A 23348-nucleotide genomic window follows, 5' to 3' on the forward strand; every position below is an offset into this window, starting at 1 on the left:
TGAAGTGGTTTGCCATTCCCTTCTCCAGGGGACCATGTTTTGACATAATTCTCCACCATGACCCATCCGTCTTGGGTGGCCATGTTTCCCAAAACAAGTTTTCCAAAAACAAGTAAAAATAATTCATCACTTTCTATAGTGAAAAAAGCTATGCATTGTTACTCTTATTTTTATATTTCATTGAGTAGGGAATTTGAGAAGGTGTCACATACTTATTAATTAATTAGACCTCTTTTCTGATGAAATTCTTATTTTTCTTTATTTTAGAATACAGTAATATTTTGAAGACTGGATATCAATTCTTTAACTATTTGGTTTAAATATTTACATCTAATTTACTCTGCCATACAAATTCATCATTTTATGTAGAAAAATAAATTGCAAGGAAATGGCAACCCACTCCAGTATTCTTGCCTGGAAAATCCCATGGACAGAGGAGCCCGGTAGGCTACAGTCAATGGGGTCACAAAGAGTTGGACACGACTCAATGACTTTACTTCTTTCACTTTGACAGCTACAAATTTCCTGTATTGGTTTAAAAAACTCCCTAAATCGGAGATTATTCATATGTCCTAAATTTCTTGAGATTATGTTATTTTATGTTTACTTACATTTATATCTTTTATCTAAGTAAGGTTTTTTGTCTTTGGTATACAGAATGAAGTTCACATTTTATTTCATTCTAAAAATTTATTTCATTCTCTTGAGATAGCATCCAACTTCTAACCCAATCCCCACTGACAGAAAAATTGTCTCCTTTGTTATATACTGTCTTTAACCATGGGTGTTTGTTTCTGGGCTCCATATTTTGCTCCATTAACTTACTTGACTATTTCCATGTTGATAGAATGAGGTTTTAAATTACAGTAACCTTAGAATCTATTTATCTGTCTATCTATCTATCTATCCATAAAGCAAAGACCCCTCTCAATCCTAACGGGAGTTTAAATTGAGTTACTGAGTAAAGGAATTTGAGCAAGACCATATTTTAAGCAGAAAAAGAAAATCTGGATAGATGATTGCAGATGTGGGACAGGATATTTGGGAGAAAACTCTTATAGGAACAGTCATCAAACCCAGAAAATTCATTATCTATCTATCAAAAGAGTTCCTCATGAACTAGCCAGTCTAAAATATAGAATGATATGTAAGAAAATAAGGAATACACCAGCAAACACATTGATGGCCAGATCTGAAGGCATCACAACATTTTTTTTAGTATAATATGAAAAACTGAAGTTTCTCAACAGGGAATGATACAATCTGAAAGGAGAAAAATTATACTTTAAGAAGACTGATCAGGAAGCATTGTCGTAGAGTCATTCTAAACTGAGGATGATTTTTTCTGCCTAAGGGACATGTGGCAACATAAGGAGACCTTTTTGTTTTTAATAGGTAGAAGTTAGTGAAGCTTCTAAACATCCTAAATTCGCAGGAACGTTCTCCCACAGCATAGAATTATCTGGCTCCAAATGCCAACAATGATGAGCTGAGAAATCCTAGTGTGGAGGACAGACTTAACAATGGATTGTTGCTGTTGCTGCTGTTCAGTTGCTAAGTTGTGTCTAACTCTTTGCGATCCCATGGACAAGGAGCCTGTCAGGCAAGAATACTGAAGTGGGTTGCCATTTCCTTCTCCAAACGATGCATACAGAAGTCAATTTAAAAGCTATTACAAGTTTAAGAGAGGTGAAATGAGAGCTAAAATCATATAAAGGTGTAAAGTATAAAACAACGACAAGAAGAACAGGTTTTTCATAAAATGGTAAAAGAAAGAGGGGTCCTTCCCTGGTGGCTCACTAGTAGAGAATCACCCGCCAATATGGGAGATGTGAGTCTCATCCCTGGGTTGGAAAGATCACCTGGAGAAGGAAATGACAACCCACTCCTGTGGTCTTGCCTGGGAAAGACTACCAGGACTACTAAACGGCTACTAAAGGGCCACCGTCCATGGGGTCAAAATGAGTCAAACACAACTCCACAACTGAGCACGCCCATGAAAGAAAGAGGATATTAGAATAACTCAGGGGGTTCATGCAATATATGTTTTTATTTATGGAGGAGAGTGGATCCCACCACTGAATCAGGTGATGGGATCTTCCCTATTATTCTATAAGACCAGTATCATTGAATTTCCACTGCACACATTGTGTTTACAAGAGCCAACGCAGCCTTCACAATGGTATGGAAGTATTTAGGTGGTAACCATGTGATTATGAGGCTGTTGTTGAAAGAATCCCACCTGGAGGACAGTATTTTATGCCATTACCTCCATCGTCTTTTATCCCTTCTCATTCTTCCCAGCACCCCCGTCCCACTACTGCAATCCTAACAGGAAAAATTCAAGTTGGGAAATTATATTGACTGTGATAAAATACAAATCCAGCATTATCTTTGAAAACTAATATGATAAAAAGAGCATGTATAGCTCTAAATTGTTCAAGGCACCAATTATTATACTAAACTAGTTTAGTCTTATCATCATACAATTCTTAAGATGATGATGTTGAGGTGGAAAACATAGTGACTTGCTCAAGGTTACCAATTTGTAGGTGGAATAATCCACTTTTATAACCCAGGCAGTCAGACTCTGGGGACCATATCATTATTAACCACTTTATTAACCCAGGCAGTCAGACTCTAGGGACCATATTATTAACCACACTGTATGATACTGATTGTGACTTTGTAAACTTAATTATATTTATAACTTCAGGCAAAATACTGAGGGAGGAAGACTAACTGACCAGTTCAAATTTCACATTTCAGCCCTTATTTAATATAGCAAATTAAAATAAAGCAAAGAACAGGCATAAAGAAAGAAAAGAGAATCTTAGAGGCTTTTGTGAAAAATCCAAGAACGTTTCTATTCCCAATACATTCTACTTATTTTATTATGTGTTTGTTCTCTTTTCATCTTTTAAAAGTGATTCTATCATATTTTAGTTTACATCAATAATAACATGAAAAAGAAAGTGTATACTAACAGTGCTTTACCATACCATCTAAATATTACCAGTTTACATGTAATCTGAATCTTACTGAAAGTAAATAAATTATCTGTGAGCTCTAATTTAATTAGGGCTTATCTTGTTTTCATTTCAAGTAATGATTTACTAACAAATTGCTCCTTATAGATTATTTTTTATTATTCAAAGTATTCACTCATTTAATTCATCACTTCATTGAGATATCATTGAAACTGATTATCTTTTGAGGAAAATATACTGAGCCAAGTTATAGGAAAATATACATATATACATGATAATTTTATTATACCTTCACAGAAATTTCATATAGAAAAATTGTATTTTGAATTTTCTCTAGGTTTACTTAAAAACCTTTGTAAGCATTTGATTTGACACCCTGTTTTTACTGCTATTGAACTTGGGACAGAGTGAAGGGATGTGGCAAAAAGAGAAATATTTATTCTAGAGTGTCTAAGACTTTACCTACTTAACATATTTGTATTCATATTTGTGTCAGCAGCAGCAGCAGCAGAGTGTCTAAGATATCCTGACACAGGACATTCAAATTCAAACTAAACCACTCAGTAACATAACATGGCAACAAAAGTTTTCCAGTTCATCATCTTTCACATGAATTAAATTTTTGTTGAGTTAGGAGGCCAAAATAGTCCATCATTGAATACCTGAAATAACTATTTATCTTTTGAAAGCAAATATGAATACAAATATGTTAAGTAGGTAAAGTCTTAGCAAAATCTGATACACAGAATTTAAAAGTTCAAAGATTCACACATGTATTCTTAAGTTATTAAAGAAGACGGATAACAAAGTATTAAACTAGAAACCCAGGTAGAGAATCAGCTAGGTCACCAAATTTCTATCAGTGTGTTTAATTACTGTCATGATTATTGAATAAACTTATTATTTATCCAATTATAGCAATGCCAATCAGACCAAAAGTTGCACTGAGTCTCCAAAGTAAGGAATATAACATAATATAATATGCCTGAAGTCATAACAAGTGTCAGTAAAATGGGTCACCAATTCCAGATGTACTGTATTCACTTGAATATGTTATGATTTTACTTTATCTGTATTTACAAAAACAGAATTAGGGTACTAAACAGTTGTTCTCCATCGATCTCACAGTGCTGAAGAAAGATACCATCAACAGACTTTGGGTGCAAGCTTTATTGCTTTGCCTGAGTGCTCAGTCACGTCCAACTCTTTGAAACCCCATGAACTATAGCCTGCCATACGTTTCTGTCCATGGGACTATCCCAGCAAGAATACTGGAGAAGATTGCCGTTTTCTCCTCCAGGGGATCTTCACGACCCAAGAATCGACCCTGTGTTTTCTGTAGCTCCTGCATTGGCAGTCAGATTCTTTACCACTGAGAGACCCGGGAAGCTTTATACTGAATAGTAGTATACTGGAATAGAATTAACTCAGTTTTTAAGTATTAATTTTAGTTATTTTTTCTTTGAAATATGTCCTCTAGAATGATTGGATTCATATATTTATTACAAACCCAAACATTTAAACATTTTTGGAGAGGTCCCCATCTTAGTTGAATGAAACACAGTGACTTTTTGTTACAGATCATATTCAGTGATAATGTCAGTAGGAAGACAAGTTTTAAAAATACATATATACCATAAACATATATATATATGTGTGTGTGTATATATATATATTTCCCCTATAGCATGGTGTGGTGCAAAGTAAACATTAACCCCAAAGGTCATAAGAAGATAGACCAACACTGTCCTTTTGTTAATTCTGTAACCTATCAACTTTGCTATGTAACATTAGCACTGTATTTTTAAACGTACTGTGGGTTTCCCTCATAGCTCAGTTGGTAAGGAATACGTCTGCAATGCAGGAGACCCCAGTTCTATTCCTGGGTTGGGAAGATCCTCTGGAGAAAGGATAGGCTACCCACTCCAGTATTCTGGCCTGGAGAATTCCATGGACTGTAGAGTCCATAGGGTGGCAAAGAGTCAGACACAACTGAGTGACTTTCAGCTTCAGGAAATAATGAATCACTTCTCTTCCAGTCACATGATAGAAGCTCTTGAATTCTTGGAATATATATTTGTACTCTTGATAGTAATATTTCCAAATAAGTCCAAAGCCATGAATTTTAGCAATGACATTAAAAAAAATCAAATATACAGTCACATGCATTATTTCAGTTGGGGAAATTTACTTTTCTTATTTGTAGAGATGATCTGCTTACAATGCTTACAAACATTTGCACCTTTGGCATCAAACCTTTTGCATTACAGGAGAGTTTAAACAGTTTATTTTTAGCAATAAAATATAAAGTAACTGAATAACTAAATTGTTGCTAACATAAACAGAATGATGGCTGGTGATTTTAAGAGCTTGATTTAGACATGTTCCCTGGTCAATTAATCCTTTGAATTCTTTCTTGTTTCATTAGTGATGACAAAATACAAAATCTGCATTAAGTAGGTTTATAAATTAAAGTTTAACAGTGATTTAGATTATCGATATTTTCCTCACATTTTTTTAATGTTGGTGCATTATTTTACAATAAAAGTTAAATGAATCAATTACTTTTAAATTTGGCATGTCTATTAACTCCAATTTTTGTACTGAGAATTCATTAACACTTATTGAAAGGCACTAGTTGGACATTATTTCAAGATTTTAAATGTGATTTTCTTTATTTTTTTTATTAGAATTAGCATTTCAAGGAAAATATTTCATTGTTGTACCTCTCTGCACAAGTAAATATAAGGAATTGTATTTTACCTATTTTCTATATACAAACATTGGTAAATATATTTTATATACACATAAATATAAAGGAACGATGGAAGAGATTGGCATAAACAGAACATTTAACTCTTTGCAAGATACTATTACATCATCTCAGACTTCCCTTATAGCTAAGTTGGTAAAGAATCTGCCTCCAACACAAGAGACTTGGGTTCAATCCTGGGTCTGGAAAATCCTCTGGAGAAGGAAATAGCAACCAACTCCAGTACTCTTGCCTGGAGAATCCCATGGAGAGAGGAGTCTGGTGGGCTACAGTCCATGGGGTCGCAAGAGTTAGAAATGCCTCAGTGACAAAACCACCAGCATTACATCATAATCCTCTCCATCCCAAAGATCATAGTCATGCATTTTGTAACCATTAAATGAGTAAACTTCACGATAATTATAATGCAGATTTTTCAAACATTTTAAGAACATAACTGTAGCACAGAAATTCTTTACAGTATGTACATACTTTCATTTCAAAGGGAAAAGGAAATCTCTACTGCACCTTAAGGGAATTTAGACGAAAAATTATCTCAGGTTTTCATCAGAGAAGACCTCTGAGGGAAAATCCCCTGGAGCATCTGAGGTCAATAAAGATGGCCTGGTTATATGGTTGCATTTCACTTTCATATTTTCCTATTGGCCAAGAACTCTCAAAGGGTTCTCCTCCTTTCCTCCTATCCCCATAGCCCAGGATGGAGCAAACTATCTTGGTGTCTAATAAGAAGGAGTCTTGTGAAAGGAAATCCTTGTCTGAGACTTAATCCTCCAGAGAGTTGGAAGGTGCAGGTGACATCAGGAGGCGAATTCACCATGAAACAGTAATTGATGCTATGTACTATCACTCAACACCTGGCTGAAGTAAAATAAGCAATTGATGTCATTTTCTAAGTGCTTTTATTTAATATGCATGCAGTCAGTCATGACCTAGTGACTGAACAACAAACGTGCGTTAAACTAATTGTATGGGTTTTGGTAAAGCAGCCCTGCACTGATTATCTTCCAATTAGTAGATCATCTCCTTTTTATGGCATTCTCAAGTTGTTTAACTCTGCTAATTAGAGGTTTTAGCATCTTACTAATGTTAAAAACGACTAAAATTAAAGTGAAATGAAGAATCATAATCTTTTCGCTAGGATCAAACTTCTGCTCTTAATAAGAAAAGTAGCTACCTGAGACATAAAAGAAGCAAAGAGTAAAGAACATTTTTCCTGCCTGAGCATAGCCTTTGGGTGATAATTATTAATTATTAGATTATAAAATTTACTAAATATGCAATTTCTGTTTATGTTGCCATATAAAAAAAAGGGATTAGATTTTCTTCCTAGATAATGTGCACATATGTCAATTTGTATGGCAGATGGTGGACTGTAGAAAGAATTTGCATTTTATGCAGGTTAAATGCAAAAGACTGACTCATAAAGTAGCTGTATATAAAAAGGTGGATACGGAATAAGATGTTTATGTGTTTTCCACATAACATAGTCCTCTAAATTTATGAATAGGCTGTGTATGCGTTTGTCTTAATTTAACAAACCTGTTTATAGCATTTTCTATTGCTAGGTACAATTTTAACCTCTTTACAAACATGTAAGTCATGGAGAATTTTATTGAAATATAATGTTCAGAAACAAGTATTATTAAAATATAAAAAGATTTAGACCATAAAAAAAGAAATGCGTAAGCTGCTAAGAAGCTTACTTAATAATTGTCTATTTATGTGGAAGTTAAAACAGAGCTTTTCTATTAACACAAAAGTCGGGCTTTCACTTTTTACTCTGAAACCCCACCTTAGTCATAGTAAAATTTGTTCTTAACATTTAGCATATCCATGTGATTTGGATGGTATGATAAATAAACTTCTCTGCTTTTTCTTTCTTTATCTGGATTTGCTACTGGGCCAGGGATCCCACCACCACTTGTAAGAAGGGACAGTGAAATAAATAAAAACTTCAACCCATTAAACATATTTATCTACAGTAGACTGACTTTTATCGATAGAGTAATAGAAAATTATAATTGTATGAGACTTGGGCAAAAATTTAGTCTATCCCCTTATAAGCAAACTAAGTTTCAAAATCTCCATGGTGATAAGATAAAACTGTAAAAACATATAAGTAAATAAGCAAATAGTTACCAAAATGAGAATACTCAGGCTACCCAATTTTATTTTAATCTAACATGCAAGGAACAATATACCTAAGGTTTCAACTCATCTGTCTAAGAATTGAAAAACAAAATGATGCTCTCATGTCTCTACATGCTTGCAAGTATCACTTCCACTATAGTTGCATAATTACAATAATAATCATAACATCACCACCATCAACAACAAAACCACTGAGTTCAGCTTATATAGATCTCTTACAATTAGAATTTAATTTGCTTTTGTGATTATCACAACACTTTTATGGTAGCTAGAGCAGCCTTCATTATATTCATTTTACTGTTGAGGATGAGGTTCAAAGTTTTGTTAACTTGCCCGTGGTCTCATGGTAAGAAGCAATACCTCTCCTTTTGCTTATTGCAAATATGTTGCATTTTAAGCTATAGCTTAATAATTGCTATTCTGTACTCTGTTCATATTTGGGTATTTAAGAGGAAAAAAAAATCAATCATGATCTGGTTAAACTATTTCCATTCTGAAAGTGATAGTACAAGTCGTTATTATTACAATATATCTAGGTAAAATGATAAGGCCATCCACTATAATTTGTATTGCTCAGCATTGCCTTCAAGTTATCTATTTCAGGGAAATATCTCTTATTAGATCAATGTCTAATTAAATTATACAGAAAACCATTTCCCAACATTCAGGCTATTTCAATCACAAGTTTGAAAGATAAATGACATCAGTTAAAATTATTGTGTTACTTTAGAAAAATATTTTAAAAATTCATCTTATTTACAGCAAAGTAGTAATTACATAAATCAGAAACAGTACATCTTATTTAATTCTAAACAGAAGACCTTAAATTGCAGACAAACAAATAAAGCTTTCAATTACAATCAATGCTAGAACTTGGTGTATTGATTATGCAATTGAATAAAATAAACTTAGGAAATCCTCTGCTGTGTAAGGCTGTGCAAAAGGCAGAAGGTATTGAGCACTTAGAGTTATTTTTAGAAGTCTAACCCACAACTTAAAGCTCTTTTAAAAAAATTTTTCTTTTTTTGTTATATTGCAATATAGCCAATTGACAATGTTGTGATAGTTTCGGGTGGACAACAAAGGGACTCACCTATACATATAAATGTATCCATTCTCCCCCAAGATGCCCTCCCAACAAGGCTGCCACAGAGCTCCCTGTGCTATATAGTAGGTCCATTTTTAAATATAGCAGTGTGTACATGTTGATCCCAAACTTCTAACTATGCCTTACCCAAATCCTTCCCTTCTATAAGTCTGTGAGTATGTTTCTGTTTTGTAAATAAGTTCATTGTATCATTTCTTTGTATATTCCCCATAAAAGGGATATTATACTACAATATTTCTCTTCCTCTGCTCGACTTACTTTACTCAGTATGACAATCTTCACTTAGTATGATAATCTCTAGGTCCACAACTTAAAGCTCTTATCCCATGACATGTATTTTTGTAGTGTTTTTGTAGCATGTATGGCTTGTGCATTAGTTACTGATCTGAGAGAATACTCTTGCTTTGGCTTCTAAATCTACACAAGCCTTATACAAATGTAAGTCATATAACATGTGGACTCCTTGATCTTACCTATAACCTCACATAAAATTCAAATATCAAATAGTACTTAAGGCAAAACATATTTCTTGATCAAGAATAGAATCAAACCAAATACACTTTTTACTAGTACTAGAATGGTTAAATGCTAGAGTCTCAGTTCTGTATAATAAATCAATTCTCCAATCACATTACATTTCATTGTGAGTGTGAGTGTGAGTGTGTGTGTGTGTGTGTGTGTCTATGTATATTAGAAAGAGAAAGGGAGGGCATGAGACAGGGAGAGAGACAAGAGTTTCCTCTTTTCAAGGCTCAGACTATCTTCTTTCAGCCATATCCCTGAATTCACGTACAGACTGACTTGGAAGTCTGTAAGCAAACAAACTATAAAACAGAAAAAAGAAAAAGAGAGAATTTGAAACAGCTTGTTTTACTTTTTCCTTTTCTTTTTTTTCTTCCAGTTTTTGGTTCTACCAGCTTACAAAAAGACCAGGAAAATGGTGATTCAGACAAATCTCCCATCTCTGATAAGCTCCTTTCAATTCTCTAAATCAGAGCAAAAATACATGCACGATCATCCCATATTCAACATGGCGTTACTATCTATAGAAAATGTTGACGTGAAATAAGTTCTTGTTGAACTTCAGGAGATTCCTTTGAAAATATGATAATGAGCATATTCTAGCTATTTTCTTATGACATGAAGAAGGAAATTAAGGTTATCTTAGTTTTAGGAAAGAAGCAGTTTTTACTCTAGTTCTGCACAATAAAAAATATCATAATAAAAAGGCAAATGTTACAAGAAATGAAGTGTCCCTAAATTTTTTGGTAGAATTCTTACCTATTTCTAATTCTAAAATTACCTAATGCCAATGCAACTCACAATTTTAACCACTTCGGATGTGGAACATGATAATCAGTGCTTCCTAAGAAACACTGCTTAGTATAATTCCTGAAGAAGACTGATCTATATCATCTTAATCAAATTTGCCAAATTTGTTACAAACTGGCCAACTTGAAGGAAAACAACCAGACAGTTCATGTATATGTCTTAAACTTCCTCTGATATGGAAGGAAACAACACCATGGCTTACTAACACAGCTAGAGAAGGCCTTAACAATTAACAGCATGTATTTCTCAGTCAACATGGACTGTTCAGGAAAAAAAAAAGAGTAAACATTCAAAGCTTAATGATTTATCTTGTGCATCACTTACATGACTCATGCCAAATTTTCCCAAGCTAGTTCTAAAATGGTTAATCTGCTCTGATGAGTAAACAGTCTTTTACCTTCAACTAGTTTGGGCACTAGTGACATGGGTTAACAAAACCATCTGTGTGAGTTCGGCTGTGGGTATAGGTGTCTGTGGACCCAAGGCTTGACTAGAAAGGGTATAACATAGTGTACAACCTGCGTGCTGTCCCAGGGAGTACTGTGACACTAGGTTCTCCAGACAGTGGAGAAGCAGTGGTAAACCTCAGTGGTACCAACTTTCATCAGATTGCAGATGAGGTTTGGAAGAAGAGTTCCAAATTCTCCAACCAGAGAATCAAGACTTTTGCCTACTCAAAAGTCTCTCCCACATCTTCTTCTAAGATGCTAGAAATTACCTTGAGTCTCTCTATTTTAGGTAAGAAAGTAAAATCAGTGACATTTTCTGGATGGTCATGATTTAAATGCCTGTACACTACACTAGCTGTATACCAGGGCTTCCCTGGTGGCTCAACTGGTAAAGAATTCGCATGCAATGCGGGAGACCTGGGTTTGATCCCTGAGTTGGGAAGATCCCCTAGAGAAGTGAAAGGCTGCTCACTCCAGTATTCTGACCTGGAGAATTACATGGACTGTACAGCCCATGGGATCACAAAGAGCTGGACACGACTGAGTGACTTTCGCACTACCTAAAATCAGTATACCCTCCTCCTGTGGCCTGCAGTTCCCTTGGCTGGCCCCAGTAAGGTTCAGGCTTGACTCAAATACTGGAACTGGATGAGTTTTGGATAGCCCCAAGCAGAGAAGGCAGGAGGAGCATCCCAAGATGAGTTCTTTAGAGAAAGATAAAACTTGAATGCCATAAAATTGAAAGCAAATGTCAGAAGTAGACTCTTTCAATTGAAAAGATATAGGACTGGAGTCAGGTATGAATGATGAGATGTGGACAGATTGCTGTTGCTTTGGAATGGTCCATGGCTTGCCTTTGGTTATCATTGGAAATGTATTATTGGTTAGAAAGTAATGGTTCAAAGGATTTTTTTGTATCCTTTATTTTTTTAGAGTGAGGTGGCACGCTACGTTAGTGAAGAGTCACCCTTGAAGGTTGGAAAAGGATAAAAAATATATGTCTCCATATATGGAATGGGTCTTTGCAGCACCATGGACTGTAGCCTGCCAGGTTCCTTCGTCCATGGGATTTTCCAAGCAAGAATAATGGATTGGTTTGCCATTTCCTTCTCCTGAGGATCTTTCCAATCCAGGGATTGAACCTGGGTCTCCTGAATTGCATGCAAAATCCTTGTCATCTCCATATAAGGAATAGAAAGGTTTATAGAAACTTGGGGTAGAAAATGAATAGCACTCAAAAAAGTAAATCACAGAGCATCATTCATGATAAAGGTGGAATCTGAGCAATGGGGTAGGTAAAGTAGTAATAGAAGTCATAAAGGAAAAAAATATTAATTTTACTTATGTTTATAAACTCATCTGACATTAACACCATAGAGACATAATGTAGCTTTATGAGAAGACATAAAATGCATCAACATTCTTTGTAAACCAATAGGTGCCATGAAAGTATAAATGATAGTATTACTGTTATTATTATTAGTCAGCACTAAACATTGCTAACGACATGGTTCCCTGAGGATCTCAATTACATATGCCAATTTGAAGATACTCAGAGTTGATTCTAGTTATGCATTTCTCTCCATATTTTGTTAGCCACATTATGCAGGAGTAAATTGCACAAGTAAAATGGATCAGTATTTTGACAAAGTATAAATACAGAACTTTCAGAGGTAGAAAAAAGGTGAAGAATGATTAGTATTTAGAATGGTAATACAATCACAGGAATAAGGGACAGGAAAATTTGGTTAAATTACTGATCTTGATAACATTATCGATACAGGAAAAATTTTATCTCAGAATGAACTAAGACATTTCTAAAGACAAATTCTGTAGTGAACTAAGGGATTTTCAAAGGCTATGGTCTACCCTTGAAATTTCAAAAAAAATGATAAATATATACCCATGAACACAAAAGACAAGGGATTAAAGCTAAATTAGAAACAGAATTCACATATCTCAAAGCCAACAAGTTGTCCCCAAAGTTTAAGAAAAACAACTGACCCTTATCATGTACTCCAGATATTAATAAAGTGGACCATTTGAAAAGGAAAGAAGTTCCAGAAAACAAATGTTCATGAGCAATGGACCTTTGTTATCCTAACAACATATAAATAACAACATATAAATCACAGGGGCACTGATGCCATTTACTAGACTAAGCAGGAGTTGTACTTTACATATTTTTATTCACCAGTAGAACATGACAGGTTTCACTTCAATCAAGAACTTATTTATTTGTTAACCTATTTCTCTCTTCCATGATGCCTTTTCCCATAAAACAAGCAACAAATCCCAAACAAATCTAGTTTACTCTCAATACTTAGGTGAACAGAATTGAGTATGATTTATCAAAATAAGAGACCACTCCCCTTTCCTCTAGCCCTAACAATTTACATGGATGCCCTCTACTTGGCTTTAAACAGATGTACCAAATTCTGTGTGTCCAAACAGAATTCTGTGTGTCTAAACCAAGCCTACCAGCATGGAAACCCCCTGTTCCCAAATCCCCCAGATCAGCTGACTGACTCCATATTGTAGTTACCTTCTGTCTACTGGTGGACCCAAAGCATCCATGCAGAAGGGCAGCTAAGAGATTTCCCTGGCACTCGAGTGGTTAACTCTGCCTCCCAACGCAGGGGACCTGTGTTTGATCCCTGGTCCGGGAACGGGGATTCCACATGCTGTGGGGCAGCTGTACCTGTGTGCCACAGCTATCACCACAACTAAAACCTGATGATACCAAATAAATATTAAAAAGAGAGAGCAGCTAGGCAGTACCTGTTGCCACTTTATCACCTGCTTTACCATAGTTCTCAGGCCAGCAGGCTTGAAAGTACATATTTATAACAGAAAAAGTGAAAGTGTTAGTTGTTCAGTCATCTCCAACTCTTTGCAACTCCATGGATTGTATGTAGCCTCCCAGGCTCCTCTGTCCATGAAATTCTCCAGGCAAGAATATTGGAGTAGGTTGCCATTCCTTTCTCCAGGGGGATTTCGTGACCCAGGGACTGAACCTGGGTCTCCTGAATTGCAGGCAGATTCTTTACCATCTGAGCCACCAGGGAGGCCCATTTATTATAGAGCAATCAATCAAACACACATAAACAACAATTTTAAAAAATCCTTTTTTTTATCATCACATTTTAATATTATGGAAAACAACTTGACATCGCTAATAGTCATGCTATTAACTATTATCACTAATAGTCATGCTTCTGTGTACTTCTTCCAGGATCATGACCCTGGCCAGTTGTTTCCCTTCCTAAGTTTTTAAAAATCAAATTATACTTCTGTGATGGACATTATGTCATAATTAGATGCTATCATCTTTTAAGTGGTGGCTGATGTTAAACTGACCCTTCTGTTGTTTCACCATCCTTAGACTTCGATTCTGCTGCTTTATTCCTAAAGCTGGTTAGGGTCTCTTTTATCATCTGTTTTACTTCTCTCTTAAACAGAACATAAAGCTCCTTTCTTTTTATTCTAGCTTTATTGAGATAATCAGGGCTTCCCTGGTGGCTCAGCAGTAAAGACTCCACCTGCCAATGCAGGGGACATGGGTTCAACCCCTGGTTTGGGAAGATTCTCTGGAGAAGGAAATGGCAACCCACTCCAGTATTGTTACCTGGGAAATCCCATGGACAGAGGAGACTGGTGGCTACAGTCCATGGGTTTGCAAAAGAGTCAGACACAAGTTAGGGACTAAACAATAACAAATTTGATAATTGATAAGTAACATTGCATTGATTTAAGGTGTACAATATAATGATATATGTATCTATTATGAAGTGATTATCACAATAAGTTAGTTAACATCCACCACTCCACACAGTTGCAAAAATATAGAATGCTTCAGGAATTTGCATGTCACCCTTGTTCAGGGGCCATGCTAATATCTGTATCCTATTTTATGTGTGTGCTACAGAAGTGAACACTAAAGCTCCTTTTCTTCACCTCGATGAAAAAATGCTTCATTTTACTTGCATTTTTATTGTCTGGATTATTACAAATCAAGACACAAATGTGGAGAGGGAAATGGCAATCCACTCCAGTATTTTTGCCTGGAGAATTCCAAGGACAGAGGAACCTGGCGGGCTATAGTCCATGGAGTCGCAAAGAGTTGGACATGACTGAGGAACTAACACACACACACACACACACGACACAAATGACTACTTACTATCTCTACTTTCCCTTTCTAGTCCATTCTTCAGCAGCATATTCAATCTATGTACACACATGCTTAAAGCTTTCTCATAGCCTCAAAATTAAGTCAAATGTACCAAGGGATCACACCAAGCTGACGTCACTCCTATCTCTATTTTCAGTCCCACTCCTTAACTTCGTTACCCCATACATCAAAACCCAGACAGCTTTTGCCACCCTAAACTACTTGCAATTCCCCAACAAGGGTATTTCCACTGTGATTGAAATGTGAACTTTAAACTTAATGAAATCAAACAGATGCTCTTAGCAGTTTGATCAACTATTCTTCCAACAGATATCTGTACAGCAGATGGCATAAACAATTCAGCATATATTTAAATACTGATATAAAGTTAAAATAACATAAAATCTTCCAAATTTATTAGGGATTTGTTCCTTCATGAGTGCCTTTTCAGGGGACTGGCATCCCTGACTAATTTTCAGACATGCTCTCAAAGATTTCTCTCCTCTTCACTTTCTTTCTTCTTCCAGGAGGAAGACAAATGCCCCTTTGCAATGCTGCTACTGTTAAGTCGCTCAGTTGCGTCTCACAATCTGCGATCCCATGGACTGCAGCATGCCAGACCTCCCTGTCCTTCACGATCTCCCAGAGTTTGCTCAAATTGATGCCCACTGAGTCAGTGATGCCATCTAACCATCTTGTCCTCTGTTGTCCCCTTCTCCTCCTGCCTTCAACCTTTCCCAGCATCAGGGACTTTTCTAATATAATTCAATGTTACATTTATGCTTTTCTGGACTCAACTTGAAGCACCATTCTAAGAATGCAAGTATCATCCTTTATATATTTTTTTCAGGAATAAAGTTGGCACACATACTCAGTATATACAAACTGATAAGAAACCTCACAGAGACTACTTTAGGTTTCCTCAGACGAGGATGACAGACCTAACACTGATAAAGGAGGTAAAAATTGCTGTCCATTATTCAAATGTGCAAATGTCACCTGTGTAGTGAAGACAGTCCCTACAGGGCTTACGAGACAAGCACGAGAGGCATAAATACGAATATGCAGTATTGTTTATATGGTGTTATCATTTAGCTTCCAATCATCCCTGTGCATATAAAAAACTAAATACAAAAAAAAAACCCACTATTTTTACTTTCTCAGTTCAGTTCAGTCATTCATTCATGTCCAACTTTTTGTGACCCCATGGACTGCAGCACAACAGGTTTCCCTGTCCATCACCAACTCCCAGAGCCTACTCAAACTCATGTCCATCGCATTGGTGATGCCATCCAACCATCTCATCTTCTGTCATCCCCTTCTCCTTCTGCCTTCAATCTTTCCCAGCATCAGGGTCTTTTCCAATGAGTCAGTTCTTTGCATCAGATAGCCAAAGTATTGGAGTTTCAGATTCAGCATCAGTCCCTGCAATGTATATTCAGGACTAATTTCCTTTAGGATGGACTGGTTGGATCTCCTTGTAGTTCAAGGGACTCTCAAGAGTCTTCTCCAACACCACAGTTCAAAAGCATCAATTCTTCAGAGCTCAGCTTTCTTTATAGTCCAACTCTCACACCCATACATGACTACTGGAAAAACCATAGCTTTGACTGGATGGACCTTTGTTGGTAAAGTAATGTCTTTGCTTTTTAGTATGCTGTCTAGGTTGGTCATAACTTTTCTTCCGACGAGCAAGTGTCTTTTAATTTCATGGCTGCACTTGCCATCTGCAGTGATTTTGGAGCCCAAGAAAATAAGTCTCTCCCTGTTTCCATTGTTTCTCCATCTCTTTGCCATGAAGTGATGGGACCAGATGCCATGATCTTAGTTTTCTGAATGTTGAGTTTTAAGCCAACTTTTCACTCTCCTCTAGAACATAATTAATCAGATATGATTGTTCTCAATATGCTCCGATTGTCTCTTGAGGGTAGATAAAATGGCAGAGGCTTTTTTCCGTATAAGAATAAACCATGAGTCTCTGGTGAACAAGGGCACTGAATTTATCCTGTTCTTTATTATCTCCCATTAGTGGGTTAGTCGTTAAGTGTGTCTAACTCGAGACACTATGGACTGTAGCCTGCTAGGCTCCTCTGCCCATGGGATTTCCCAGGCAGGAACACTGGAGTGGGTTGCCATTTCCTTCTCCAGGGGATCTTCCCGACCCAGAGATCGAAACTTGGTCTCTGGCATTACATGCAGATATTGTCTGAGCCACCAAGGAAGTCTCACCATTCCCTCATTACTCCCCCAACATATTTTAGGACAAAAGCAATTCAAACAGTCTATATTGCCTAATCTTAGAATTCCCTTGGGCTTGCCAGAATCATTCCCCATATAAGGACCAAGCAGCATTACACTAAAGTTTTAAGGTGCTTTGCCAGTATCCCTGAATTAGTTTGACATTCTGTATGACTCAAGACTCAAATGCAGTTTTCTCTCAGTGCAGTGTCAGGCACATAGTCATTAAGTATCAGTATATTGACTATTTTTAGTGGGTGGTCAGAGGTATTATGTAGCTGCTTATAATTTAGTATTAAGAAAATTGCCTTTAATAATTTACTTTTCTGCCTAGAATGTTAAGGAAATATTTCTGTAATGTATTGTTCTCTGAAAAAGATAGAGCAATTACCAGGGGAACCATTTCTATCAGCTTTTGGCACTATTAGGTCAAGGTCAGAGTTAGGGGCAGAATCTATAGCTTGAGTTTACCAAGCCATGCAGTATTTGACCTTTAAATTGCTATTTTGTCGTGCCATAGCTATTGCAGAGAAAGTGATCCTGTTATATCCAGTTTCATTGCTAAAATAAATACAAGGTCATTGCCTCCAGCAGGTGACTGGAAAGCATACAGTATAATATTCTTGGTCTTGACACCCAAAGCACAACTAAGAGTTTTTCTCAAGGCCTTTTGAATGCACTGAGAAATATAAATAAATAAAACAATATGTTACTCATAGTCAGCTATGATCAATTTAATTTGGCCAAGCATACACAAGCAGCTTCCTTAAATAAGAGCTACCCAGGGTCTCATTAGTGCAGATGAAAAAACAAAAAATCAAGGTCATGCTAAAGGTGTATGACTTCATGGTGGAAAATTTCAATCCTCCAAACACCTCCGGGTAAGAAACCGAAAAGCAAGAGGAACAACAACTGTCAGGCAGACTTCAAAATCTTGTTCAGACCACTGGACAAATACTAAGTTAGGAAAAAAGCTGAAATTCTAAATATACTGAGGTATACATTTTTACAAAGTAAGGTTGACAAGGCTGAAGGCGGGTGTCAAATGTCTCTTATAATGAGCCGAACTTAGCATCATCTCCACACAAATGTGAAAGTGGAAGACTGGGCACCTCAGAATTCAAAAGTGACCTTTTCATGTGAATTACATCTTAGGGGAAAAAAAGCAACAATTTGTGAAATGTTCTTATGAGTAGATAAAAATGCATTTTTCTGTTTATCTTTTAATCCTGTCTTCTATCATATTTTGAATGATAGAAGAAAAGTGATTATAATGTTGAAATGCAAGCAAAGATGAGAAAACATTAATTAAACTGTATTTATTGAATAATAAATGTAAATATTAAACCACTATACATGCTTCTATCTACTTTAACACATGCTTAACTATATATCATATATACTATACTAGAATATATAAAATGAGGATAGTTACCTATCAGAGCTCATCTGAGCTAAAAATTAATGCTGATAGCATTAATGGACTTGTGATCATTTTAATGTTGCAGCTTTTATTTTTTTATTTTTTATTTATTTTTTTAATTTTTATTTTTATTGGAGGCTAATCATTTTACAATATTATATTGGTTGGTTTTGCCATACATTGACATGAATCTGCCCCGGGTGTACATGAGTTCCCCCTTCCGAACCCCCCTCCCACCTCCCTCCTCCCCTTATCCTCCCTCTGGGTCATCCCCGCATACCAGCCCCGAGCATCCTGTAATGTGCATCGACCCTGAACTGGCGATTCGTTTCACATATGATAATATACATGTTTCAATGCCATTCTCCCAAACCATCCCACCCTCACCCTCTCCCACAGAGTTCCAAAGACCGTTCTATACATCTGTGTCTCTTTTGCTGTCTCCTATACAGGGTTAGGAGAAGGCAATGGCAAGCCACTCCAGTACTATTGCCTGGAAAATCCCATGGATGGAGGAGCCTGGTTGGCTGTAGTCCGTGGGGTCGCTAAGGGTCGGACACGACTGAGCGACTTCACTTTCACTTTTCACTTTCACACATTGGAGAAGGAGATGGCAACCCACTCCAGTATTCTTGCCTGGAGAATCCCAGGGACGGGGGAGCCTGGTGGGCTTCATCTGTGAGGTCGCACAGAGTCGGACACGACTGAAGTGACTTAGCAGCAGCAGCAGCATACAGGGTTATCATTTGCATCTTTCTAAATTCCATATATATGCCTTAGTATATTGTATTGGTGTTTTTCTTTCTGGCTTACTTCACTCTGTATAATAGGCTCTAGTTTCATCCACCTCATTAGAACTGGTTCAAATGCATTCTTTTTAATGGCTAATTGCAGCTTTTAAAACCAAGAAGCTGATCTTTTGTAAATGACGTTATGGTAGGAAAAAAGTTATGAGTGTAGAGTGGCAAGTCCATAGGAAAATAGTAGTAAGTTTCCAGTTAGATTCTGATGCTGATAAATCAATGTAACTGTCAACAGCTGGGTCCTAAGATAAACGCAGATGTGTAAACAGAAAGCAAACAATCGTGGAAATGGAAGCAAACAGGGTGCTTAAGGACATCAGCCATCTGGGAATTGCTTCTTTGAGAAGTTGTAAATCAAGTCAGTCTGCCTTCTCTGTAAAAGTGTTTTATTTTAATTTGGAGATTTATCTAATTCTATAAATCATTGGCATAACCCAAACCAGAAGTATTACCAAAGCATAAATTGCACATTCACACTGGAGTTACTTGTCTTCATCACAAAATATTAGATCAATAGCAGTGTCCTTGGGGTCTTCAGGCAAGTGTCCCTTTGTGTCATGAAGCCCCAGTGATGCACAATATATTTTTGCCTGGTATATCCTTGGACACTAAGGAATTTAAAAAGAATATCATATTTTGGTGGTCTGGGTTTGCTTTAAGGTAGCAAATATCTTGTGCCTTATTTGGGGGAGCTTAGAGTGTGGCCTGGCGTGCTGTGATTCATGGGGTCGCAAAGAGTCGGACACGACTGAGCAACTGAACTGAACTGAACTGAACTGAGAGTGTGGTTCACTGTGACACTATCCCGGCTTCCTTTGATAGACAAAGACTGTGAAGTATTATTTCAAATCCTAAAAGAACTATATCATAGTTACTAGGATGGAAAACTCATGGAAAGACTGGGACAGTTTACCAAGTGGCTGTTTATACAGTTCCTACAAATAGTTACCGCGAATGCAAGAAATCCTCACCCCTTGGGAGAGGTGGATACCCTCATATCATGGGGAATGAGCAGGGAAGAAGGCAATAGTTGGATGTCACCCAGAAACCCGAAGGAGTGCTGATAACCAGGCTGCTGGAAAAATCAAGAGCCAGAAGTTCCCTAAGATATTTGAGTAGATAAGCAGGTGTTTCTATTAGAGACCTTGCAATAAACTTCCCTGCTGGCAATCTGTCTACCCTTTCATATCTGTCCTTCAGCTCTCTCTGCCCTGCCCTTTGCCCAGAAAACTGACCCATTTGGATAACACAGTAACGTGTTCTGACTTCCAGTTGGATTAAGTTAATGAGAAACCTTGACAGATGATCAGAGAGAAGAAGAATGTGGTCAGTATTTTGGACTTCCACTTTAAAGAGAGGGAGTGGGCTGTGTTTTCTGTTAGAGGTAACTTCTCCTGTCAAAGCAGCCCCACCTACAAGACTTTGTCTTCTGGGTTTTAGTGTTGGTAGCAGTTCTCTGATTACAATCCTGGGCACTCTGCTATCTCTTGTGGTCTCTAAATTCCATTTACAACTTAAATAGTCTCCTTTTGAAAACTTCCCTCAGTTTTGTAGCTTGAGAACGCCAAGTGTACTTTGTGTGGATCCTGGCTATGTAGTGTTTCAGGTAGAAAGGGGAGAACTATTAATACACCAGGAAAGAGAAATAAACTTGCCCGAGAGTCAGGATGTGCTGGCTTAAAAGATCATTCACTAGTGATTCTGTGAACTGAATAGTCTTTTCCTTTCTCTGGGCACCTTTCATTTTGAAAAAACTAAATTTGTATTTCTGGGATGAAAATTTAATTTTTGCCTCTAAAATTCTGTCTTTCTCTTATTCTAGACACAGAAACAATTTGTTTGATTATGAGACCACGAATGACTATTTTATTCTCTTTCTGCATCCCGGGGCAAACTGCTGATCGCTTTATCGATATCCACTCCCCTTTCCCTACAGAACCCCATATGATTTGGGGTGACAATATGCCTAGGTTTATAAAATACATTATTCATACTTCTTGGGGAAGGATGGGACAGCCAAGTGATTGACTACTGGTCAATGAAGTGAAAGTCCAAGTTACTGGGCAGAGTTTCTGGAAATCTAAGAGGCCATCTCATTGGAGTTGCCCTTTTCTGCCCTTTGCCCTTTCTCTTCTTGCCTAAAATGTGGATTGATGACTGGGGTAGGGAAGACTTCCCGAGAGTGACAGCACAGGCTTGCTCTATGGCAGATGGAGGCTGGGAGCTGACAGCATCATGGAGGTGGCAATACAGCCATGGATAATACCTTTCTACCTACATGGTGCATGCTAAATCACCTCAGTCGTGTCCGACTCTTTTCAACTTAATGGACTATAGCCTGCCAAGCTCCTCTGTCCATGGGATTCTTCAGGCAAGAATACTGGAGTGGGTAGCCATTCCCTTCTCCAGGGGATCCTCCCAACCCAAGGATCAAAACCAGGTCTCTTACATTGCAGGCAGATTATTTACCCCTGAGCCATGGTAGGGCTTACTTAATTTAGTCTCATGTTTCTGTAACATAAAGTCTTCTATATTTCTCTAACTCAGAAAATAATCAAGTTACATACAAACCATGTAGTCCTGGATAACTCAGGTCAGAGCTCTAGTTAGTAAACCCTTGCTTCCCCTTTCCTTATCCTGTATCCAACTTATCCCTCAAACTTCACAAGGACTGTACTAAAATCACGTGGCTCTAATTTCTAAATCCAGACGTGACAGCTAACTTAATTCATGTGATTCACTCTACAGTTCCTCAGTTTTACATACAGTTAGATACCTGAGCGGAGCAGGCAATGGCAAGCCACTCCAGTACTCTTGCCTAGAAAATCCCATGGACGGAGGAGCCTGGTAGGCTGCAGTCCATGGGGTCGCTAAGGGTCGACACGACTGAGCGACATCACTTTCACTTTTCACTTTCACACATTGGAGAAGGAAATGGCAACCCACTCCAATGTTCTTGCCTGGAGAATTCCAGGGACGGGGGAGCCTGGTGGGCTTCTGTCTATGGGGTCACACAGAGTTGGACACGACTGAAGTGACTTAGCAGCAGCAGCAGCAGCAGATAACTAAGAGGAGCTCCTGCTCACAGGAACTCCTGTGTGTAAAGAAGAAAGTTCACATCAGCATGGCTTTTAACAGGAAAGATCTAGAAGCAGTACATGCATGTTGTGGAATATTATACTGCATTGAAAATAAATGAGATACAGTAACATGCATGGATGGATATGTCAACAAAATAATGAGTGAAGGAAGCATATCCAACAAGGTATATAACTTACTAACCTTTTCATAAATTTAAACAAAACAACTAAAACCAAATAGTGTGTTTTGAAAAATATAATGTCACTGAGCAAGACCCTCTGAATAGTTCCCTACCTATGTCCTCTGCCTGCCTTTTGTTTGTAGAAAAACTTGAGTCAAAGAATAAATTTAATCAGATAATTGAAAAAATGCAAGGAGAGAAAAACAGTCAAGCAAGACAAAACAATAATACTTTAGCCATTAAACAAAGTGAAGGACCTTTAGTTTTTCCTCAAGGACTATAGTTAATTGATGCCATGTCCTTTGAACAGTTTTGCAGATACTGAATACCCCAGCAGGTGGAAGAAGTTAACTGTATGCTGCCTACAAGCACGCAGACTGCAGACTGGTTGGAAACCAAAGGCTGATGAAACCAACTCCCAGTTACTTCACTGCCAACCAATCATAAAAAGGTCTACAAGCTGATCACGCCCTGTTTATTCTGTACCCTAAGACTCCTCAACACCCGCTCCAGGGTGGGTCACACAGTCTTGAGGGCATAAGCCTGCTATGACCCTCTTTGCCTGGCAAAGCAATAAAAGCTACTTGTATCTACTACATCCAAAACTCTGCCTGAGTTTCCATTTGGCACTGTAAACAGAGGTCG

General features: G+C 37.3%; 1 protein-coding gene and 1 pseudogene across 1 annotated transcript in view; both read right to left on the minus strand.

Annotated features, from left to right (window-relative positions):
* The window catches only part of HCN1 (hyperpolarization activated cyclic nucleotide gated potassium channel 1), a 220978-nt gene that overhangs the window by 143920 nt on the left and 53710 nt on the right, over positions 1-23348 (minus strand).
* Positions 14643-14741, minus strand: LOC129553462 (U6 spliceosomal RNA; annotated as a pseudogene).

Source organism: Moschus berezovskii, chromosome 18 (assembly GCF_049115385.1).
Source record: "Moschus berezovskii isolate FMDL1 chromosome 18, NW_MosBer_1.0, whole genome shotgun sequence".
Taxonomy (NCBI): Eukaryota; Metazoa; Chordata; class Mammalia; order Artiodactyla; family Moschidae; genus Moschus; species Moschus berezovskii.